The 25,323-nt window shown below is 41.9% G+C and overlaps 1 pseudogene; it reads right to left on the reverse strand.

Annotated features, from left to right (window-relative positions):
* Positions 1-13,798: 13,798 nt before the first annotated feature.
* LOC147894509 (uracil-DNA glycosylase, mitochondrial-like) lies at positions 13,799-16,372 on the reverse strand (annotated as a pseudogene).
* Between the last annotated feature and the right edge of the window lie 8,951 nt (positions 16,373-25,323).

Here is a 25,323-nt window from a genome sequence, read left to right on the forward strand (position 1 = left end):
CGTAGTTTTCTTCTACTAGGCCTATGCTAGCCTATACGTGCATTTTATGGGTTTGTTCTAGGGCCTACATAAGGCTACATAGTAGGTCATATGTCTCTAGCCTGTATCTCTAGCCTACTAGCTATAGCTGCTATCCAGTGTGGCTTTCATTGGTTAAGTAGTTTATTCTAATTCATCACTATTTTCTAGATTTTGGAATTAACATATCTACGTTTTATTTTGGCAATGAAACATGTTAATTATTGCATATTATTATGGGAGTGTAGTAGTGAATAATAGTTCTTATTCATAAGGAATTTAAATGTTATGGCACTAAAGTAAATGATAGTGATAATAGGCATATATGATGAGTAGTGAAGTATGGATTTCTTATTCATCAATTGGTTTTTTCTAATTCATCATTGTTTTCTACATTTGGGCATTGACATATGTTAATGCATCAAAGCATCATAAGAATGTAGTACTAAATACATATTTCTTATTTACTATCATCATTTTTTATCTTTTGGCAATGAAACACGTTAATGATTCCATAGGCATAGGAATGTAATAATTAATAATAGTTATTATTCATAAGGATTTTTAATGTTATGGCACTTACGCATGTTAATCGTTAAGAAAACAATAGTGATAATAGGGATACATGATGATTAGTCAAGTATGGATTTCTTATTGTGATTACTACTATTTGGAAATAAATGCAATTTGGCATTCAGATATCTTAATGATTACATAGAAATAGCATAAGAATGCAACATTAAATACATGTCCTTTTTTATTTATCATCATTTTTTTTTTTTTGACAATGAAACATGTTAATGATTGCATAGGATTAGCAAAGGAATATGGAAATGAATTTGTCCTACAATTTGAACCTAGCATACTTATATTTCTTTGCTTTATATAATACTTGCTCATGATTTGCGCTTGCTACATTAGACACCATTATGAATTGGCATGTATACAAATCTTAAGACTCTTGCTTGTTTAGTTTTATCATTCCCGATATACATTCATAACCCCTTACTTAATTGTCCAATTTGTACAATCCACTCCTATCCTCACATGGAGACATGTGAAACATTGCAAATGTGAATATGTAGTATTTATTTATTTTAAAGCCAATTGAAAGGCTTTGTGGTAGGAAAATCTTATGGGCCCTTGAGCTTCCTCAAATGAGCTAGTCTTTAGTAAACACATAATTATATTTGGAGTAGATGGTAGACATGCACATACACATCCAGGTAACCTTTATCCTACCATACTTTAAAATAAAGGAGACAAAGTCAGACAGGTGTAATTTACATTATAGATCTAACTTGGATCATAAAGGTTCAAATTCACAATAAATATAAATTTTGTTTTTATGCATGTGTAAACATGTTTAATATATTAATGAGGCATGCATGATAGTTAGTTCTTTAAATGTAGGATCTTATTTTTTAGGTTAGAATGAAATCAATTCAATATTTATATTATTTCTATTTGAAAGGTTTGGCATAGTGGGTAAATTTTAAATATGGCTCCTAGTATTGAATGGTGAAATGATTATTGAGATCATGAACATATAAAGCTAAACAAATACCATTCTACAGCTATCTCGACTCTATGTAGAGTTCATTTCCAACATCTTTGTTGGTTGCCCATGATATTATTGTCTTAACCTCAAATATTTCTATGTGCTTTGTACCAAGGTGTGCAAGTACATTATAGGATTCTTTCATTATTGGTGACAAGCTGTTATGAAATGACCTTTTTGATGGGTCTTCAAACTATATTAAAGTTAAAGAGAAGAACAAGATGAAGCAAAGTAAGAGGAGAAGTAAGCCTTGGTACTATGAATCTACCAATGCATCAGGCTTTTGTGAGTGGATGTGCACACATATGCACTTAAGTAATTGACAATTCATTATGCAAATGGATTGTAGCTACAACAACTATTGGATAACGTTCTACTTATGAGTGTTTTTTCTAGGCAAATTGATACACTCAAGTCCTAGTTGATTGAAGAGTATGGCGTATTATTTTATTTGCTGGTATAATAGATATTTGCCTTGCAAGATTTATGACTAAATAGATCTCAAATATGTCATAATGTAGAAATGGAACTCTTGATTAAAAGTTCAAAACATGGTGTGATACATTCGATCATATTATATAATGTTTTCTCTTGCATTTGGTTGGTCTTTTTACTAGATTCACTTTCTATTAAAATTCTTTTAGACTCAAAATATGGTAGTGAAGCCTTTTAGATATTATCGAAAGTGTGATGAAGCAGTCCATTGGCTTGAGTTTCTCACTTTGAACGATTGTGTGCATCCAATGATATGTTGGTGTAGAAGTTTCAGATCTAATTAGTATCTTAGGTTGTTACAAGATGCTAGAAACGATCTAATAAGTAATGTGACTATTGTTGCAATATATTGGGAGTGTGAATTTACATGTTTAGTATATAAGCATATGTTTAATCTTGGATTTATTTACAAGTCTACGAAGAGTATGTGAAATAAATATTTTATTGAGTAGTAGTAATTTTCGAAAGGATGTAGTATATTGAAATAGTAGTAATTTTCAAAAGAATGTAGTATATTGGGAGTGTGAATTTACATGTTTAGTATATAAGCATATGTTTAATCTTGGATTTATTTACAAGTCTATGAAGAGTATGTAAAATAAAGATTTTATTGAGTAGTAGTAATTTTCAAAAATATGTAGTATATTGAAACTCTAATAATTGACACGATTGTTTCCGATGCAAGTGTTCACTAAAAAAAAAATGGAGCAGTAGTTCCAGATGAGAGTGTTATCTTATCATCAACTTGTGCTATCGTAACTATCAACAAGTCATAAATAAAAAGATATTTTGATGAAGTTGATAGTAGGGATGAGAAGAAACCGAGAGTGGAATCTCCTAAGGAGGAGAAGTTCCAAATACTTCAACTGTAGGGTAAGAGAGTGTGGAATCTTCTAAAGCAACCAAGTGATAAGACTAAGTACTATGTATGTGAAAGAGCTTTATTAATACATAAAATAGACTTGTCTATGAAGAATGGAATCTTCGAGGGTAAGGTGTTGAATAAGTACAGAATGTGGGCTTTACAAAATGTTTCTTATCTAAAAACTTTGAAAGTAGACTTAGCTAATAAGGAGGAAGATGGATGTGAAAGAGCTTTATTAATACATAAAATAGACTAAGTACTATGTATGTGAAAAAGCTTTATTAATACATAAAATAGACTTGTCTATGAGGAATGGAATCTTCGAGGGTAAGTTCTTGAATAAGTACAAAATGTGGGCTTTACATAATGTCTCTTATCTAAAAACTTTGAAACTAGACGTAGTTGATGAGGAGGAAGATGGATGTATCACTCTTGCTATAGGTGAAATATATTATGCAAACTTTGTAAAAGCCTTGAATATTGGGGATTGTATAAAAATCACCAATTTCTTAGTCTCCAATAAGAACGTCCATAATGACGGTGGTACATGTGTGACTACTTTGACTTTTGATCAGTCTACTAGAATAGAGTGTTCTGAACCCTTCATAGTTGACCCAATATTCCTTCCAAAAAACAACCATCTCAAAGTACAAAGAATTATGTAGGAATATGATTAACCAAGGCTAAGAAATTAAGTTCCTCTAGGTACAATCACGATCACATTTGTATAAGTTAGGGTATTAAATGAGACGGATGGACGAGGTGATTGTCGAAAATTGTGAAGATGTAGATGATTTGATCACGGTAATATTTTAATCTTAAATGTGTTGTGCTTGAAAATTCATGTTACATGAATCATAATCAGTTTTGTATTATTAGACTATAAGATCACTAATCACATAAATACTACATCTGATGTTCTAGAGTAACTGTCAATCTAATTATGTCAAGATTGTAGAGAGATTCAAGACGGTTGGTTTTTGTTAATTTGTTTTGAGCAATGTAAGATCTAAGAAGAATAGTTAGCCCATTGACCTAAATATGCTAGACTTGACTATCTTAGCACCAACAATATCAGCAAGTATTCCACGAGCATATCCATCAAATTGGAGATGGAAATCATGTGACCTTCAATCTTCAAGCCGTGCTTCATTTAATTTTCATACATAATATAATTTATCAGTAATTAACGTGTAGTTTCTTTTCTTTGTACTAAGTGGTGTGTTGATCATTATGGGAATTAATTGCACATTATATGAACCTGTGTGTTCCTTTTGTAACAATCTTTAAACACTAGATCATTACAAAGGTATAAAGAAGACATACAAGCCACATACACACTTATAAACTCTGGCATGTTTGCTTCCAAGAAACCAAAATCAAACATTGTGATCCACATGTCCCAAAGAACTTCCAATGCATTAACAGTCGTTCTACATGTACCCTAATACAAAACGACATTACCATTGAAAAAATAGAAAAAATCGTGCACTACGGCATTGAAAATACAACAACTCACATAAGACCAAAAAACAAAACGTATTTAATTTTTAATGTATATAGACCACCATCCAAAGACTACAAAATTTTAAGAATTGTTATAAATTCTACTAGTACCTACTTTGAGAACAACCAATATTATACTGATAGGGAACTTCAACATGACATGTTGTAACAAAAACTAGAGCCATAGACCTTACAAGAAACTATGAGCACTTTCGATCACATGGTACAATTGAATCACATTACAACAATATACGAAACACAACTAGATCACATTTGGACTAACATACCAAACATGAACAATCACTATGAAATAGCATATGCATATTGGACAGATCACTCTATAACTATATACATGCATAACACCATGCTATATTCCAACAAACACCCCCTGTTACTTAATAGTCATAAACTCTCTTGCCGCCCCACCTTTTTGTAATTCCTTCAACCAACCACCCTCAAACTTTAGCCATTACTAATTTAACTACTCTTGAAGTCAAAGATCTCGGCCTGTATGTTGATATGCTAGTGCTTCTCAGAGTTCTGTTGTTGTAGAGCAATGATAGATGATATTGTAGAGAAGCCAAAAGTGGTGACCAACATTGTCTGTTGTGATCAAGATTACTGTTAAATACACTTGTTGTAAAAACAAATCGACATCTTGCTTATCTTTGAGACATCATATCTAAGTTTGGAAATGATACAATTTATGCAACACAAGAGTTATTAGGCAATATACCTCAGTATTTAAAGCAGCCTTGTGTGGAAGCCAAATAGAGGTAGGTGGCAATCCAATACGAAAGGTCTTGTGTAGAAGCATGGAATAGAGGTAGATTGAGTGTTCCAAGAAGAAACCTGAATAGGCTACAATTTGCTAGCAAAGTTTCCATAGGAATAATAGTACCAAAGCTTGAGTGGCGAAAGCTTCAAGAAAACATGTCCTAATTAGAAATAAATGTAACACAACAAACCTAGCTATGGACTAAGTAGGGAGCGACAATGACTATAGCTATTGCAACACACATCTAGCTCTGATACCAAATGAAAGAGCTAGAATAGCAGGACTATGGGGTGTAATAAGGGAGCACCATGAAAGGAGATGAGAACATTGTACTCAATCACTTGACTATTTTTATTCATGAGAAGAGCCTTTATAAAGGCAAATGACTACACAGTCTTGACCTTATATGTGAGATCACAATATGCTCTACCAAACTTCGTGTAAGGGGGATAGGGATCAATCATGAAACTATGTGAGGGGGCAAATGATTTAGACAAAGGGATTATAAGGGAGGGGAAGTTGGTAGTGAGACTGTGCCAGGGGGGCAAGGATTGGGAGGACAAGGATTTTTTGGGGGGGGGGAGGCACTGGGACTAGGGAAATTGAGGGGGAAGGAGTGAGCATCAAATTGGGTGAGAGGCACGATCATTGGCATAGGGGGAGATTGAGACAAGGGGGTTGGTGGGAAAGGTGGGAAGGGGGGGGGACCAAGGCAAGGGAGAGGTGGGAATTCTACTATTTGTATGACAGGGGGGACTATGTGGGGTGCCGAGCAGGCATGATAGCTAAGTGTGGAGGGGAGATACGTGTGTTACTTTTTCTCTGGTTTCCAAATTTTGAGGATCTACAAATGGTTAGTTAGTCTAACACATGGCCTCGGGTCATATTCTAGTTGGACATGTAGGCTTAAGCATGGAAATAAATTCTCACACTTAGCTTAGTGAAGAATAATGATTGTTCATCATGGTTGATAAAAAATTTCACCTCCTTTGAGAGTTTTAGTGTAAGAAGGAATGGTAGGGTTTAGGAATAAAATTTTAAGGTTCAAGCGGAGAAGTGGAAGCTTGTCTCCTTCATGGATCAAAGGTGGGAAGGGTTGAGAAATGTAATCTAGGAGTTTTAAGGGTTGCAAGGGTAGATTAGATGTGGGAGAGAAAGATTGTGAAAGTAGAATGAGGTTTGAAGTTAAGGGGAATAGCAAATTTGAGAAAGGGAGAGAGGGATAAAGAGTGGGAAAGTGAAAGGATGGGAGGAAGAGGGGAAAGGATTGGAGACAAAGCATGCTATCATAGTTTCATAGTGTTTAGGGAGTAGGAGAAACAAGAGTTCCCAAACCACATGGCAATATGTTATTGTCATGGTTGCAAGACTATACAATAACATGCCAAGGTTCTCCCAAATGGTGATTGGCAGTAGTTACCCATTAATTTCTCAAAGCGTGAAATCTATTCCATGTATAAGTAGGGCATGGAAGCTACAAGTCAAGTGCTAGCACTTTTGTAAGATTTGGAAGAATGAATTTAACAATGTGAAGATAGCAAAGCTTTGTCACTTTGGCATGTGCTCTCTACCGGTGTACTTGAAGGCTTTGCATAGTCGAAGGCAAGGATAGAGGGAGGTTTATATAATGCTGACATAAATTTTTTCCTATTGAAAATAGTTTGCATGCACTAGCTTACATTATTTATTAAAATTTCAAAACAAACAATTTCAGAGTTGCAAAATCAACAAGAAATACAAGTTACTAGAAAGCATCATTGTATGAAGAGCACCGATGAGAAGTACCTCATGTTCATAATTTATAAGATGGGTCCTACACCACAAGACAAGCTAAGAGATCATTATGTTACAGGTTTGCAAGTCTTGCCAAGCAAGCGACACTTGAAGGTGTTTAATGAGTGTTTGTGAGTAAGTGAAAGAGTGGGCAAGTGCCCTTAGAGTAAAGGAATTTCATAAGAAATTGTTTGCATGCACCATCTTACATTATTTATTGAAATTTCAAAACAAATTACTTATAAGATGGATCCTACACCACAAGACAAGCTGAGAGATCATTATGTTACAGGTTTGTAAGTCTTGCCAAGTAAGAGACGCTTGAAGGTGTTTAATGAGTGTTTGTGAGTGAGTCAAAGAGTGGGCGCGTGCCCTTAGAGTACATGAATTCAATGGAGACATGTTGGTCAGGGATCCCCTTGTTTGTGTAGTGATTCCTTACTTCTAGAGAGAACTATCTTGGTGAGATATTAAGACCAATTGCTCGCAAGAAATGAGAAGTATCAATGTAATCTTGCCTCAATAGAGTTGCTCATGCATAGGCTCACAAAACAATCCTTATCAGTGATGTAGCTAGTGTAGCCTAAGAGCGGGCTAATAGAATCTAAGCATGGACAAAAGAGATTGGTCCATGTACATGATTTCTAAGGATATTGTTAGGAAAAAAAAAAAAAAAAAACCCCTCTCAGTTGCATTTGATGTATCTTGTATTTTGAGGTTGTCCCTCATTTCTATTAGATATCAATGCTCCACCCACGTGTAACTACGCGGGAACCAGCTAACTCTACTTGTAAGCCCCCCATATGAGGAGAAGGCATTTGAGTAGCTCGGTTATCCGATAGGTCCTGGTTTGGACACCAGATGGGGGCCATGTGTGGCCTGATGGCTGGACGACCTCAGATAGAGTTGGCACATTGCCAACTAGGCTACATGCAAGTGCAGGAAGGCATCCCATGACTGACCGCACTAAGGGTAGATGGAGCATTTCCTGGGGCAGCCCACTCTCGGGTTACGGGGCCCGTTTGGAGCCCCAGATGATCCCGGATGGCTCTGGGCCGAACGGTGACCGTAGGATAATTGCTCTATTCTCTGCACCACGGTTCTAACGTGTGGTCAGTGGCCTATTTCGGGACCGACCTCCAATCGACCGTTTTGGATCGACTGGGTCGGTCTCCCAATTGGGTCTAACCAACTACGACTGGCAAGAGAATCAATATCAATTTGAGTTAGCATACCTTTACATGATAGTGGATAATGACATATTTTGGAAAGTCAAGTTCTAATTCCTTCTTGTAGGCCACACACATAACCATATTGATATGATGTGTAGTTAGCTCTTGGTTTCTAGATTGCTTAAGTTGTGAAAGTAAAAAATAATAGTTAGCCTTATGGAGAAATTATTGGCATTCCTTCAAGAAGGAAATGGCCAATCAGGTTGAGAACTAGAGCTTATTAGAGGGATTGTTCCCCCCTAATGAAGTTGCTAAGGATGATTGTCAGTTTGATTATCATTGGAGGCTGCAGTCCTTGGGGTTCTTGTCTCTTCACAGATGATGATTTTTGTCATGGTAAATATCTCCTCCGATGCGAGTGTAAATATGTTCATGGTTTCCGACATTAATGTGGTATAGTTAATGTACATTCTCATTTGTGATTGTGAAAATCATGATAGTTGCTTGCATGTAATGTTGTATAGTTAATGGGAATTCTCATTTATGACTGTGCGAATTGTAATATAGTTAATGGGCATTCTCATTTGTGAGTGTGCAAATCATAATAGTTGCTTGTATGGCCTTATGGGATCTCTTTATTAACATCAATTACATATCTCATCTCATGTAATTGCTAAGCATCACTTTCAATAAGAAACTCACTCCTTTCCTCACTACTTATGTGTGTTTTTCCAAGTGTTCAAACAATTTCTTGTTTGGCTTTTCTAAAAACGGTTCTTAGTGCAAATTTGTATTCATATACTTGCTTGTAAACACAATCCTTAGTATAAGTTGGTTTATTAGGAATCAAGAATCTCCCCCTTCTTAATACTTCCTAATACTTCTCATGGCCTTTTTTCAAACAAGACTTCCTAATACTTCTCAGGGTCTTTTTTCTAAGTCTCCTCTTGATGTAAACAAGAATGCCATAAACAAGCATGGGTTGCTTACTTAAGTTTGGTAGTCAATGTAATGGTAAGAATTGGTGGTGAAAATATTGACAAGGGATACTTAAGAAATTGATCCATTGCTGAGATGTGCTCTATTGAGTATTTCTACATATGATTTGCCACATAAAGGTTTTTCCCCCCCCCCAAGAAAAGGACCTTCCATAAAAACTTGAGAATCAACCATGCGAATGTACCATCCAAAAGGTACAAATCATGGGGAAACGAAAAACTCATAACTGCTTGTTAAAAAAACCAAGCTATTTTTAGAGAACCGCACTCAATGCCTATAGGATCTTTAAAAGAGGGATTAATAACTAGGGGGGGTCTTTATAGCTAGTGAATACCTCTTGCAATATGACATAGAGGCTACCAGTAGTCCAAGCCTTACAAAAATGCTCCTGCCATCCAAGGTCGCTCCGGAACCTAGAGTCTCATGCTTCCAAATGGCATGGAAGGTGTAGATGATATCCAGCTACATGGTAACCAGGGTGGCTACTGGTGAACCTAATGACCTCCCATCACAAAACTATATACTTTGCTTCACATTTACAAAAAGATTATGCTTTGGTATACCAGGAAGATACACAAAGAAGGAAAACTTTGCTTCATTGGTACCAAGTACAATGCAATGGACAAGCAAGTTTATGAATTTGATACAATGGAGGCTTGGAAAGTGTGTTGGCACAGGCGATAGAGGTAACTATTCCCTAATTCTACCTAGCCAAGGATTCATCCCATCACAAGGATGCTTCAACTCATTGGGCATGGGAAATGGCTTAGAGAATGGAGAGAACAAGCCTAAGCAAATTTTGTGGGAAGAGAATTAAGAAAAGCTTCATTTGGGAAAGATGATGGCATGGCACTCAAAGAGGGCTCTAGGAGGGTGAACCAAGCTCTGATACCACATGATGGAACAACAAGGAAGGATCAAGCAATGAAGAGAATAGAGACTCTATTCAAGAGTGGAGAGGCCCTTATAAAGGCAACTGATACAATGCATGTGCCCCAAAGGAGAGCACCTCCAGATCCACAAATCACTGATTTTGGCAAGGGAGAACAAGAGGAGGAAACGAAAGGGACCAAAATGTGGTGAGAGGAGGGTGAGGGGTAGGTGGTAAAAGTAACTACAACAGTAGAGGAAAGAGGGGGCGGGGGTGTGGAGGGAGGCAAAGGGAGGAGTGGAGGAAGATCCAAGGAAGGAAGGGGGACGAGTAGGAGGAGGGGGAATCAGACCAATGGCCTCTTTGGCAACCTGTCGCCGTTGTATAGGAGCCCGAGTACCCTAGGCCATTGTCTCTGGTGGGTTTGTTGGATATCAAAGAAGATCTCACCCTCAGAGATCTGGGGGCATCCTGAGGGGGAGCCATTGTCTGCTTCCTTGCATCAAAGAAGCTGTTGCCCACTCTGCCATCATGCATTGTCAGAGTCTCGCTCACCGCCCGTGATTCTTGGTGTCCCTCTTTGCAAGTTTTTTTTCTCTCTACCCTGGTCCACCCAAGGAGTCCAAGAATCTTCCTGCTATTTGGATGGAGGTTGGACTGTATCTACATGAGCCTGAGAAGGGGGGAAAGTTGGCCTTACTTCTATGACTAGCTCACACCAAATGGTCTATTTGTGTACACCTAAGGCATTGGTCTAGTAGACTAGATACCTCAACTCCCTACCGAATCTCCCCACCATCTAGAGTCTTGAGGAAGATCTCCTCAAAAAGAGTCTTTGGGCACTCAAAGATTTCCTAGAGTTGAGGGACCCCGTCATCTGTTGCAATCGAGGCTACTGAAGGTGGAGGGGACTCAAGAACCATGCCAAAACATCCCCAAGGGAGGGGAGGATAGGTTGTTACTCCTTCAAGATCCCCAAGAAGAGAAGTGTCACCGAAAAGCATGGCACCAAATGCATCGAGCCCATATAATCAACTATTAATCCATGATACCAAGGAATGAAAAAAACCAAGTGCAGACAAAGGAAAATGCGGCTCTACTCCACCAAATCTTGGGAAGTGTCAAGGGAGATCAATCGGAGAAGGAAAAATCTTTTGCCATAGATTGTAACCATTTGAATGTGGGGCTCTTCTCCACTAAAGCTTGGGAAGTGTCGCGGGAGATCAGCTGAAGAAGGATTGTTACCTCCAAAATGTGGTCACCCTCATGAGCCAAGCTTGTCTACATCCAATCACAAAAGTGATTTCTTGTGGGGCATGAGGCCAATAATGCACTGCCACAACTCTATCCTAAAGGCACCAAACTGCTACGGTCTTTCAGCTGCCTTCTTGCCTTTTGGGGAAGGGATAATTTGAGTAGAAGTGGGAGTTAAGGGAGGTACAACAAGAGCCCCCAAGAGATGGAAGATGGAGGTGATTGGATGGGAAAGCCCATCTTCTCCACTCCCTCTCAACTATCTTACTTCAGCTCCAAGCGCTAAGCAAAAACTACACATGTGATGGTGACAAAGTTGGGGTAACAGCCTCTCTAAGATTTCCTCAACTCCTCATAACTTTTTTCTGGGTTGCGAATCTAGCCAATCAATTGGCTTTTCCTTGATCCTTGGCAAGACTGTGACTGGCACTTTGCCAAAAGGCCACAACTTTTCCCAGGGGAAAGCGATGGATTTGGCAGTGGTGATCTTACTAAACGTGATAGAGACTTCTTTGGCAATAGGGACGGGTAGAGCATCCATGCACCAGTGGAGGAAAAAACGGGGCCCTCCCACCAAGCCCTGCAATCAAGGCATCTAGAGTCGGGTTTTTTGCAATCCCCGATTGACAGACCAAGGGTGGAGCTAGTGCTTCCAGCTCTAGGAGTGAAACTAGAAGTCAAGGTGGAGAGCTTTGACTTCAAGCAAAGATTCCAAAAGACAAGAAGAGCAGCATAGTGGCCATGCAAGAGGCACCTTGATGCACTTGCAAGAGAGACCTCAAATAGAGGCAAGGCAAAAAAGTACGACACACATGAATGGTGGACAGGGAAGACAGACAAGCATACAAAGGAAACTTTGGAGATCATCAGAAGGAAGAGAGCTAATGAGAAAGTTCCTTTCCTCATAACGAGTGATGCAACTCTTGTTGCTAGCTCTGAAGAGAACTTGAAAATTATCAAGCAGCATGATTAGGACTTTCTCTCCACCTTTATTGTCCCAAATGAGGCAGTTAAGAGGGCAAGAGTCATGTGTCAAGAAGAAAGGGAAAAAACAATCTAGAATTTTGACTTCTTCTATCTGGAAAGCCCCTCGACCTTGGAGGAACTCATGTAGGTGTGATGGTAGGGGGTAAGACACTAGGGAAAGATGGGCTTCTAATTTTACAAGACATTTTGGGACCTTGGGTGGGGCTGTGGGTGTGATGGTAGAGGGTTAAACACTAGGAAAAGATGGGATTCTAATTGAATTTTTAAAAGACATTTTGGGACCTTGGGTGGGTCGCTACCTCCTATTGGTGTGCCAAGAAACTATAGCTAATCATTCTCTTCCCCTTCAGGTGGATATATGGATCCTTGAAGAGCAGAAAGGCTTCATAAAGGGTAGACACCTTCTAGAAAAGAGAATCAATATATGGGAGGAGTGTAAGTATGCCAAGAAACAAGGCAAGTTATTTGCTTCTTAAAGGTGGCCTATGATAGGCTAGTGGTACTTTCTCATTCAATCTCTTTAGGATATGGGATTAGATCCTCATATGTCATTATGATAGGTAAGAGTCGGACTTCTGTATCAAGTCAAAGGAGGAAGGTGGTTTAGGGGTTGTGGACGTTGAACAAGTTGCTATGCCAAACATGAGGTGGAAAACATGGTAGGGGGGCAGCTGGTGGAATGTGGGCACTTCTCTATTTTACAAGATGGAATTTAGCTAGGTCATCCCTACACCCTCCTCTACCATTGAGGAGGTCTTTAGAGTCCTTAATAGCATATGGAATCTCCTTGATAGTAAAGCCTATCAAAAACACATATTTTCTAAATCTGGAGTAAGGCCATGTTCACACTTCTCTAGCTCATAATGCACATGGCAGTTTGAACTAATGCTAGAGGTCTTGTCATTGGAAATGAATACAGGAATTGCAAGAGGTGCTCAGGATCAACAAGGATATTTTTCACTGGTTTGTAGCCTACCCCTATGCCACAAGAGTTGGTGCAGATTCACACAGGGGAACCTTTCTAGGTGATGCCCTAAATATCAAACATGATAGCTGGGTGTAGATCAAAGCTCATGCCCTTTGGTTCATATGAAATGTAAGTGCCAGATTGGAAACCATGCCTTAGCCTCACATGCTCTTGTGCTACTGATGTGAAGGAAGAACCAGTTTGATAAGTTAGTTCTCTTAGGATTTCTCCATGTTTTGAACAACAAATCCCTATATGCTTCTAGCTATGGAATTATGTAATAGTCTTAAACTTTGCCTTGGGAAAAATTGCTTATTTTCCTCTATAGGGACACACAAGTCTGTATTAAGTATTATTATTCGCATGCCAATAATGCTGTACGTGCAATTAAAACCCCAAGCCATGCCACTTCATGGCGGCTGCAGTAAAACGTGCATCTATCAATACATTTCTCATCTATTGTATTAAATGGTGCTTCAATCCGAATGCTCACTACAGCTTATTTGAAGTCCTTCGAGGTAGAAAAGAATGCTCAATCTATGCAATGTCGTTGTTGAGAATATTCAAAGTTGCCAATCAATTGGAAGTAATCCTTGATCTTCAAGGACTTTGTTTGTGATAGAAAAGTGCCTGCACTCAAACATTCAATGAGGTAAATGCTCACTAACTTAGCTTTAAAGTAACAAACTCTTTGCATTATTGCAGTTTGTCTACCTCAATATAATAAAAATGAATTCTAGAGTACCTGCAGCTAAAAAATCCTTTGTGGGCTGAAATGCCTGATGGATGAGCAGCCTTAAAGATGTGATGGGTTGTTTTGTTGAGTAACCTGTTAAAAGTCCATAATACACACATAATCAACTGGGAAAGACGATGAAAAGCCTCAAAATTCAATCCACAGACCGAAAAAGCACCTGGTTTTCTCTTGGGCTGAATTTCCCCACAGGAGAAAAACAACATCAGATCTTTGCTGTGCTATTACTCGAATGGCAGCATCTGCCCTTTCTTTGCATGAGAATTTGCATGGCCTTCACGTACTGCAAGTTCAAAGAATCATATGAGCCTACTGTTGGGAATTCCAGCCATGAGCAAACCGTCCAGATCAGACAAATATAACATCTAAGGATATGATACAAGGCTACGAGAAGATGTGCCATTAACACATCCTGCGATTTGAAATCATATTCACCTGTAAGAACAGTATTCAGCAAAAGCACTCCCTGTTCAAAACCAATCAGAAGTAAGATATTTGACTCTGATTTCCAAAGCGAAGCAACATGTTTGGTACAAGCTCAGAAGTTTCAGAAAGAGAATGACACCCAAGTGGAGATTCATAAATAATGAATCAAAACTGACTATTAACTTGCAAAGTTGATTCACGATCTTAAAAGTGAAAAAAACATGAACTGCCTTTCAAAAGATTAAGCACCAGCTTCACACCTGATGTGCCCATTTCTCCAGGTTTCCATGTGATGGAAGTGAACATCCGAGGTCACTTTGAATCTCCTTGAAGATGTTCAAGAGACTTGATGGGACTTTCATACCCTTCTCAACAGAGAAAGAAAGGCCCATGGCTTGGCCTGGACCATGATACGGATCCTGCAATACATGCATATAATTCAAGAAGCTACAAAGGGATCCTTCTATAGTCTTTCTCAAAACACTTCCACTACTCAAATATTTCCAATCAGGCTGGTAAACTGAGGGACAAGAATCTCTGACCTAGTAAAAAACCACCTCAGACTTCTCGTATATGTAGATGGACTAACCTGGCCAATAATCACCACCTTTACTTTTTCCAACGGACAAGAATTGAAGGCACTGAACAATTTAGCAGGTGGTGGATAAATGGAAATTCTTCCAGCTGCTTCCTGGCTTACAAATTGGTATAAATTCTCCATGTAGGGCTTCTGAAACTCTCTTTGAAGGGCTTCTATCCATGTCTTCTCCACAAGTAAACTTTCCAATTTTGGAAATGGAAGACCTTTTGCTGATTACACAATGTGAAGACATCAGTAGACGTTACTATAGCCATGTCTAATGAGAATGACTCTTCAAGAACTAAATCAATAATAGGCAAACGAGGATGCATCAGACTAACAAGGCTGTAAACCCTTTGAGAAAAGCCTTCAAACAAGGAAAGCAACATGGAGTTTGCTATCAGAGAGAGTTCAAATGGTCCACGGTTGAAGTCTCAGACAGGAGTTTGTTGGACACCCTTGAGCAGAAATAGTGCTACCACTAAAAAAAGACAGCTCTACATTTATTTCTGAGCACAAAGACGCAAGTACCTTGGGCCTCGGCGACCCTCTCTTCGCAAACTCTCAAATTGCGCTTTGCAAGTGCAGCAGCCTTGTTCAACTCCATCCTTATTTTCTGCCCTTGGCTTAGAATGACGTTCGCGTCTGCTGTCATGATGTTCTCGTCTAGCGCATCCATCTCCATCTTTCTTTCCAGATCTTCAGTTAACTTTATTTGATGTCGGTCGCTCGAAGTAGCATCCCTACTTGTCTGAAGCTCTTGAATTGCGTCCACATGCAGCACTTCAGCACAATCTGACTCGCAGGCCTTCTCGGTCTCTAACCTAATACCATGTTCTGGGGGCGTCTCCTTTATTGGCTCTGTATTATTGACAGAGTCTCCTATACCATCGTCAAATGCTTCATCACTATAATCTTCCGCGCAGCTCGGAGGTAAACAAGCAACTGCCTCCAGAAATAATTCTTCTGCTGTTTTCATCCTGGGACCAATCCTCGGGGGAGGATGGCGCAGCTGCTCATCGCCATCGTAACTCTCGGGCAATCCAACTACTGCGTCCACAAACAATTCTTCTGCGCTTTTAAGCTGGTGTTCATCTCGTAGAGCAGAATTCTTACCTCGAGCCGAATCGGTTTCCTTCCTCATCTTAGAATCACTCCTCACTGATTGGAGCTTAGCAATTGTTTGAAGGCGAAGGTCATGACCGTATGCGACATCCACTCGCCCACGCTTAGTAATGGAACTAGAAAGGTGATGGGAACTGGCAAGATCTCGCATGGGGCAAGAGCGGAGGAGAGGACCAGGGAGGTCTTCGGGCAACCGGAGTCTTTTGGGGAGGCCTGCGATGGCTTTAGCGGAGGAAGCCATTTCGACAAAAAGAGGCTTCTGGGGAGGAAGGCAGAGCCGTAACATTAGGCAATTTCCTTCGTCAAGAAGCTCAAAATGGTAGAAGAGGAAATGCAGAGAACATTCAACAATCGAAGAAGAATGCAGATGATCAGATTCACAAATGATGTGGTGATTTCAATAATAGAAGAAGAAGAAGAAGAAAATGACTAAGTCCACACAAGAGTTCATATCAGAAGAAGAAGAAGAAGAAGAAGAAGACGCCTAAGTGCACACGAGTTCATATGAGAAACTAGATATCCAATTTAGTGCACAAAATATGAGAAGAACGAATTCATTCGAGAAAGGAGATATCCAATTTTAGTGCACACAAGAGTTCATATGAGAAAGGACATATCCAATTTTCCCTCCAAATATCTCCCATAGTGAAGAGGGGTCCAAAAGGTGATGTGGCACTCACTTGCATATGCACTTTGTGAATTCCAAGAGGGCACGGCAAGGGAGAGCGCCTTAACATTAGGCAATTTCCTTCGCCAAACAAGCTCAACATGATAGAGGAAGTGCGGAAAACATCCAACAATTGAGGAAGAATACAGAAGAAGATGAGATTCACAAATGAATGTGGTGATTTCAATAGAAGAAGAAGAAGAAGAAAAAGAAAGTTCATATGAGAAGAAGATATCATGCCCTCGAAAATTTTCCTCCCAAGGGGTCAACCGTGCACATGTAGGAGACAAAGGGCAGAATGCTGATCAACGATGCTGGCAAGCCACAACAGATTTGGCAAGAGGCATCGATTGTGTGATTTCGGCTGGAGTTCCATCTTAAGAGTCACTTAAAAAGCGCTGCCCATCTTATTTTTTGAATGAAGCAACTCTTGCACTTGTAGGTTGCAATCATGGCTCACATTGAACTTTTTGTTTTTATCCTAATTGCATTCTATTCTCTTCCTCTTTCTGTAACAACTTTTCTTGGAATTGCATTAATTTCTTTTTTTGGTTATTGCATGAGAATATTATTTGAAAAATGAAATGTCCCACTACTGCTTTCCATTTCCCTTTGCTACTCTTCTAATGACATACTAGTGAATAGCTCTAACATTTGTTGTGTAACTTGAATTTATGAATTGGAAGGCTTCCTTGTCCATATTGTTTGTACAATTGGCTCCCATGCATCTATAGTGGATCATGTCCCTTTTTTTGTCTCAACTTTCGTATGCTTTCAGTTGTGGAATGCTCCATTGTTGATGTGTGCTTGGATCAACAGCTTTAGTCGTCATAGTGTTCTCTTACACAGCTTGCGTGGGTGCAATGTCTGTCACGTCTAGTTCTATATGAAGTGATGTTGCATTTGAGTTGTATTATTTTTCTTCTGAGTTCCTCATTGTCATCCATAGTAGTTTGCAATGAATATCTTTGCCTTCCATATCTTATTTAGTGTTGTTGGGGCTTCTAGTTCTCGTACAAGTTATAGGTGAAGATCCAAATGTTCTATTCTCTATAGTGAGGCTACTATAGAGGCTTCTTCTTGGCATAGATCTATGCTAATGATTGATTCCAACATATGAGAAATATATATTTTTCCATTATAAGTGGTTCACATATGCGCAACATTACTACCACATGCCTTGTCTAGTCCTACATCACTTGTCAGCTCACAAGGGTGAGAGTCTTACAGACTGATATGAAGTGTTTTTCACTCCCCTTATGTTTATGGCTTCTACTAAGAATCATGTTGCCTCTTTATGAGTGGGATTTTGGATCTCGTATGCTTCATTCCATCATTAGAGACGTTTGTGCCAAGCGGGAACTAGTCATGGACTTTTGAGAATTTTGCATCTAGAGGCCTTGAGGGTTACTTTTGTTCTAGAATGGTGTATCTTTGAAAATAATAAATAATAAATAATAAACAGTAGCCGACTTTTATTTTTCCCCCCCAAAATGCGATTTTATATAATTTTGTCAAGATAACTTTTTACATCATGATAAGTTCTCTACCCTTGGTCAATAAAAAAGGGGAGAAGAAGCTTTCAAGAATAGAAGTAGGATAGAAGTATAAATCGTGAATCTGCATCTTGTGTCTCCTCTTTGAGTACCACATGGGTGATAACCTTAATAACAACCATGCCCGACACGATAGGGTAGAGGCAATGGTTTGTTCTTCCTCTGTGCTTGGGGGTAACACCTGTGGGTTGTGTAGTAGTCTCCGTCATCCTCTGTAGAGATTCCAAGAAACTTTCTTTTGATATATTCTCATTTTGAACCTTGAAAGACACACTTGCAGGGTGGGTACAGGAAAGTGCTCCTTTGGGCATTGGTCTCTGTTGTACTCAAAGTTTATGGCGACCCACCAAGAGTCACACCTGGGTCACGTCATGGTCACCTCAGCAACATGCCAAGTTGTTAGACCTTGGTCATACCTAGTCGCAGCGTGTTCACATATGTTCACATCTTGGACACATGGAACAGACTTGGACATGACTTGACATGGAACAGACTTGGACATGACTTGACATGGACATGACATGGACATGACTTGGACATGACTTGACCTGGACATGACTTGGGTATGACGGAAGCAATACATGACCGAAGAGTGCCAAACCTCAACCTCGACTCACCATGGTCAAAGTCAATCAGAGGGAAGTATACTAGCGCAATGGTACACGGGATACACCTCTTGGTGCACATGGGAAGCAGTCCAACAATTAAGAGGCATAGGTGGTGCACCAACCCTCTCAACCAACTAGTGTCAGGAGCGCATGGAATAGACAGGAGAACACATGGAGCACGGGATTCACTGACACAGGACAGGCTGGAGTGTTGCGGAAGCCATCAAGGACAGAGCGGCCCACAAACGGTGGAATGGCTAAGGATGGCTAAGGGTGCAAGAAGACATCCAATAGGGAGAAGGAGAGGAGATGGGTAGCGGGGGGTGGAGCAGAGGAGGAGAAGGTGAAGAGGGGGAAAGGGGAAAGGGAGAAGGACATTCTGGCAGGGGCGAGAGGCGGGAGTGAAGGAGTGAGAGGCTAGAGTCAAGAGCTTGCCTCGTGTGTATCTTCGGGGAGTGTATCAGACATCTTGCTTTCTAATGAGTTATGCTACTTCCCATCTCTGCTCGCTACTCCAAAATCTCTTTTCGTTGTGTTCTCCTCCCCTCCTCTCCCTTCACCTGGTACAACGGACCTGTGTCATGTGGTTGAAGTTCCTTGTTGTTCATGTCGAGGGATGGCTTTCATGATGTTGTTCCGCTTTGGTCTTCTTCTTGTTCACATCACTTCAGCACTTGTACCGCTTGCACATAGTTGACACCATCTACCGCTTGCACATAGTTGACACCATCGACAAGCACTCACCTACGTACCATCAGTGACACTTATGGCACGTCTTACTCGCTTCTCGCACCAGTGGCCCTAGGCCTCCGGTAATACTTCCGGAAGTGTTAGGAAACCCCCCCCTCAGACAGTTTATGGCGATCACGGTGGGACATTGCTGGTGTTGAGTAGCACGAGTGAAGTGGTGATCTAGGGTCCTAGAGAGAGGTCTTATGCCGAGTAGTTCTGAAACATTTGAAGGAGCTAGTGAGAGAACTAGGAGGTACTTGAGGAGAGTGGAGAAAAGACTTCTGGCAGACCAAACTAGGTACAAGAAGCATTACGTGCGACGTAAGTTTGCGAAGTCCTCAACTCGAGCACAAAGTGAGCCCATTGGAGCAGTAGCCAGAGCAAGTAACTTCATCGACACTCTCATTGACTTGGACCAACAAGAACCCTGGTGGTCAGATTCGGACTCCGGAGAAGAAGAAGTGCAAAGCGGAGAACAGGTGAAAGAAGAGGGTACTAAGGACGAGGCCTCCTCAGGGACTCATCAAGGTCAAGGCAGCCCCTCTCCTCCTCCTGCAATGATGTCTTCATCAACCACCTCTTCTACCGGAGTGGTGACTCCATCTGCTCCCGCCTCAACCTCTTGTGGACAAGCTGCTACCTCATCTGTTATGCATAGCTCCGGGCTCCTTGCTAATCCTTCTTCTACATCTATTCCATTGGGGGGTACTTTTGCTCCGGCCATGCCTTTACCTGCCATGATGGTTTCATCTCCCTTTCCATCCACACCGGTGTTGCCTTTTCCACCACCTTCTTCCTTCCCTTCTGCTTACTCATCCATGACTTCAACTCCGTCCCTCTCTTTCCCAAATGCTCTCCCATCCTCTTTCACCCCCACATCTTCCATGTTCTCACCCTTTCCTTCTGCAACACCGAGACCCCCCACTTACGCCCTACCATCTGGGTACACTTCCTCTATGACTACATTAGTAGTGACTTCTCCATTGTGGTCCTCCACAGGAGGGGTTGTCGGGGTGGTCTCCTCCTCGGGAGCACCAACACTCATTACAGCCCCATCGGGACTCCCTCCAACTCTTGCATCCTCTCCAACCTCTCGGGTGGGGATGGCCCCCTCTCCAACCTCTCAGGTGGGGATGGCCGTTCTCAGTCCTCCAGACAGAGCTAGACTTCTCGAGCTACTCAACAAGGTCCACGTGAAGACTCAAAAGTTCAAAGGCCACCTCCATGAAGATGCGGAAGCTCATGTGAGGAAGTTCCTCACAGCATGTAGAGCTAAAGGTGTGGAGAATGAGCATGCGTTCCTTCACATCTTTCCCTCGTCATTGGAGGATGCTGCGGATGTATGGTACAGTCAATTTCCTCCGGACCACTTCCAGACGTGGACAGACCTAAGGGAGGAATTCTTACGCACTTTCAAGTTGGAAAAATTCGAACACATGATTGTCCAAGAGTTATCCACTGACACCATGAAGCCTGGAGAGAGCATCTCTGAGATGTACACAAGGATGAGGGTCTTGGCGGCAAAGATGTCGGTGCCACCCAATGACGCCGTCATGAAGGGGTGGTTTTTGAAGGCTTTACCCTCCACCATTGCTATAAGGCTGGTTGACAAACTTCCTGAGCATGCCTCACTACAAGAATTTCTGAGGGAAGCGGTGAAGATGGAACGGTCCCAGTTAAGTTTCGCCTCAACACCCGCTCAGACCGCCCAACTTCCGAGAGAAGAGGGCTCACAGGCATGGCAGCAACTCAAGAAGGAATTAGAAGAAATCAAAGAAGGTCTGAAAGACAGAACAAAAGTGGATGGACCGTCACCCTTTGAAGCTCAGATTACGAAGTGGTCTCTGGTGCACCGACTGCAAGGGTTCTGGCCATGGCTACTGGGAATGTCCATCGAAGCGTAAGGTACCCACCCCAACCTCCTTTTGCACATTTTGTGAAATTCATGGACATGATGCCTCCGAGTGTAGGTATCTTAAGGGGTTGAGGAAGCTTTTGCCGGAGTATCCAATTGGGGAGCCACTGGTGGCTACAATCAACAAAGCTGCACCGACCACTTCAGGGCCAGTACCCCTAGCTTCAGCCCCTGTGAAGGCGCCTGAACCACCCACCCACCCTATCATTCCATCTCCACTACTTCCTAATCCTCCTAATCCTCCTTTGCTCCAAGCTCCTACTCCTAGTGAATTTGGGGCTCCATACTTCTACCCTCCGCCCTACTATGCACAGTATCAACCACCTATGTCAGGGGGTGGATATGGCCCCCCTTATGTTCGCGGTCGACGGGGTGGGTTCCGAGGTGGACGTGGAGGCAGAGGTACCAACTTTCGCACGCCCATCATGTGCTATAGATGTGGCGAGTACGGCCATTACCAAGATGATTGTACACAACCATTTGGGGGACCCTCTTGTACACAGTGCAACACAAATGACCACTACACCAGAGATTGTCCCAATGGCAGAAGGGAATTAACATCGCAAGTCAACATGGTTGACGTAGTAGTGGCGGGGGAGGGTGACAAACCCCATTTGATTGGTGCAGTGTTGGGAGCTGTGACTAGGTCACAAATGAAGGGTGACAGTAGTAAGGATGATTCAACATCAATATCGGAGGCCTCATCACCAACTAATACCAGCTCAGTCACTAGAAGAGCATCCCCACCTCCTTCCTCCAAGGTGGACAGTGGGCACAAGACTACATTGCCCTTGTCCTCTCCTGTAACTGGATTAGAAAGGACCCAAAGGGCCCCACAGCCATCAGGACCTATCAATAGCTCTAAAACTACCTCAGCTCCAAGTGAGCAATCTATGCCTTCAAGGTATCAGGAGGTGATCAGGAGTGTCACCAAAGATGTTCAATCTAGTTCTGAAGATGAAGGAGTCACACCTCAGTTTCCTTCCCGCAAGTCCAAAATAGTGAGGTTTGCAACAGAAGTGACAACTTCAGGGCAAAAACGTGAAGAGTCGCAGGCAGGCCCATCCACCTTTTCCACTCAGGAAGCACAATGAAGCAAGAGAAGGAAAAAGGGGTGAAGCCTAGTAGTGCCAAAGAAAAGGGGAAATGGGTGATGGGAGAGTCACCACAGGAAATATTGACTGAGAATCCAGAGGCACCTCCTCTCCCTCGCGTAAGCTTCGACCCTCGGCCAGAAGCTCGGCGGATGAAGGCACAAAAGATTGCTGCTACTGTCCAGCCCTATTCTTTGATGGATGACTTGATGGATTTTAGGCCCAATATCACCTTACGACAACTCTGTCAATTGTCTCCACATATCAAGCATCAGACTATTGCATTTTTGAATCGCATGCTAGGAAAGCGCCAAAGGGGATCTATTCAGGGCGGACCCACACCAGAGACAGTAACAGTTCAAGATGGAGTAACACTAGACAATTGCTCAGCCTATGCTGCCCTCACATGTGAACAAAGTCCCAAGCTCGCAGTGGAGATCAATGGGGTGGAGCTGAAAGATGTTTTCTTGGATGGTGGGGCAGCAGTAAACATCATGCCGAGAGGTACTCTTCAACAACTGGGTTTGAAATTGACAACTGACGTACATTTCCAAGTACGCATGGCGGATCAACGCAAGGTGAAGCCTATGGGGGCTGTAAAAGGTGTTCACATGAAGATTGGGGGAGTTACATTCCTGTCCAATTTTGTTGTACTTAATATGACGGAGGGTGAGCAGACTTATCCTCTACTTCTTGGTAGACCATGGTTACGCTCAGCAAAGGCCATTCAAGATTGGTCAAGTGATGAAGTTCGACTACCTTTGGGATCCACATCCTTAGAAATAGACATGGTTACTGGAAGGGCCCGCCACCGACCTGTGGAACTTGGGGAAGAGGATTTTGAAGAAGAAGAAGGGGTGGAAGAGGAGCGATGGGCACTTGGGGATTGGCCCCTACAGGAAGAAGAGTTGGCCTATGTGGAGGACTCACCCTTCCAAGGTGAAACCGATGTAACAGCGGCACGAGATGTTGGTGAGAGCTTGATGTACTTGTTGGAACATGCTAGACCAGATGAGGAAGAAGTTGTCAACTTGGATTGGATGGGGGCCTTGGGATCCTTAGCCATCAACATGGTGGAGTTGTGTCCAGAAGAGGATCCTGAAGCCCATTTTGGTACTTCACGGAATGCGCAGGAGGTGAGCCAGGAAGCCTCTTCCCCACCTGGTTTGGCTGATCTCATGTATGAACGGATGCCTTTTGGCCTTCTTAATAATCCCCACATGTATCAGCGAATGATGTCCGCAAGTACCAGACCAAGTGGTGGGGAGGTCACCAGGGTGACTCAAAGACAAGACCATGAAGCAGCAATGGAAGCAATGGATGCACATGACATGGATGCCTCACACCAAGAAAATGACCATGGGGTCACAACAGAGGAGGAAGAGGATCCTATGCAAGAAGATGATGAGCGAGCGGAGCATAATGATGGTCCTGAAGAGAACACTCATGAATCTATGGAAGAAGAAGATGACCACATAGATCATGGGCTGGCTGAGCACAATGATGGTATTGGAGAATACACTCATGGATCTGCAGAAGAAGAGGATGACCACCTACTTACTGATGTCATTCAAAGGCAGGAGGTACCGGAAATGACTCTTGGAAGGGTTATTGAATCCATTATGCAATCTGACCAACCTAGGAGGGGTCAAGAGGCCGGACAATTTGAAGGAGCCGTCCACATTCACACTGGAGTCTGGAACTTCAGACCTTCAAGGCAAGCCCACAGCATACAGGGAGAAGAAGATGTCACGGACCTTGTTCTACTCGACTTATATATGTCAGAAGCTGACTCCCCAACGACACAGGAGGTTCATGACACTACATACGAGGTGGTTGGACTACCATATAGAGGAATGCTCAAGCAAGCACAAAAAGGAAAGAAGAGAATGGGCACAACTGTTGCCTCTACATTTCAACCATTTCGAGAACACACCCAACCGTCCTATCCGAGCTCTTGGATGGAAGAAGTAGTGGGGAATTTTTCTCTAGATGATTCTCCTGTGCACCCAGCAGTGGGAGTAGAAGAACCGAACAACTCCACATCAGGAAGCATACCTCAGGTTGACCATGCCAGGGATAGGAGGTATCTGAACATAGGGACAGAAGACCAACCGCGACATCTTAAGGTAGCCAGTTGGGTCTGGAAACATGACTATCTCCTTGCTGCATTGTCTGATTTTTTTCAAGAGTATGTTGATGTCTTTGCCTGGTCATATAAGGATTTAAAGGGAGTACCCACTGAGTTCATGGAACATCGCATCGATCTATATCCGGAAGCTGAGCCGGTGATCAGGGGACCATATCGCATGAATCCTAACTATGGCAAGGCTGTCCATGCTGATATTCAAAAGATGGAGCAAGCAGGGTTGATCTACCCTGTTGAGTACTCCGAATGGCTTAGTGGCATCGTAGTGGTACCCAAAAGAGAGACTGGACAACTCCGAGTTTGTGTCGACTATAGGAGTTTGAATACCGCCACACGTCGGGATAGGTTTCCTCTCCCCTTCACTGACAGGGTGCTAGAAACCGTAGCTGGTCATGCTCTCTACTCCTTCATGGATGGATACAGTGGGTATAACCAGGTTCGGGTGCGAGAGCAAGATCAGTTAAAGACTAC

This window comes from Dipteris shenzhenensis, chromosome 14 (genome assembly GCF_047967505.1).
Source record: "Dipteris shenzhenensis isolate YYH24624 ecotype China chromosome 14, Dip_SZ_1.0, whole genome shotgun sequence".
NCBI lineage: Eukaryota > Viridiplantae > Streptophyta > Polypodiopsida > Gleicheniales > Dipteridaceae > Dipteris > Dipteris shenzhenensis.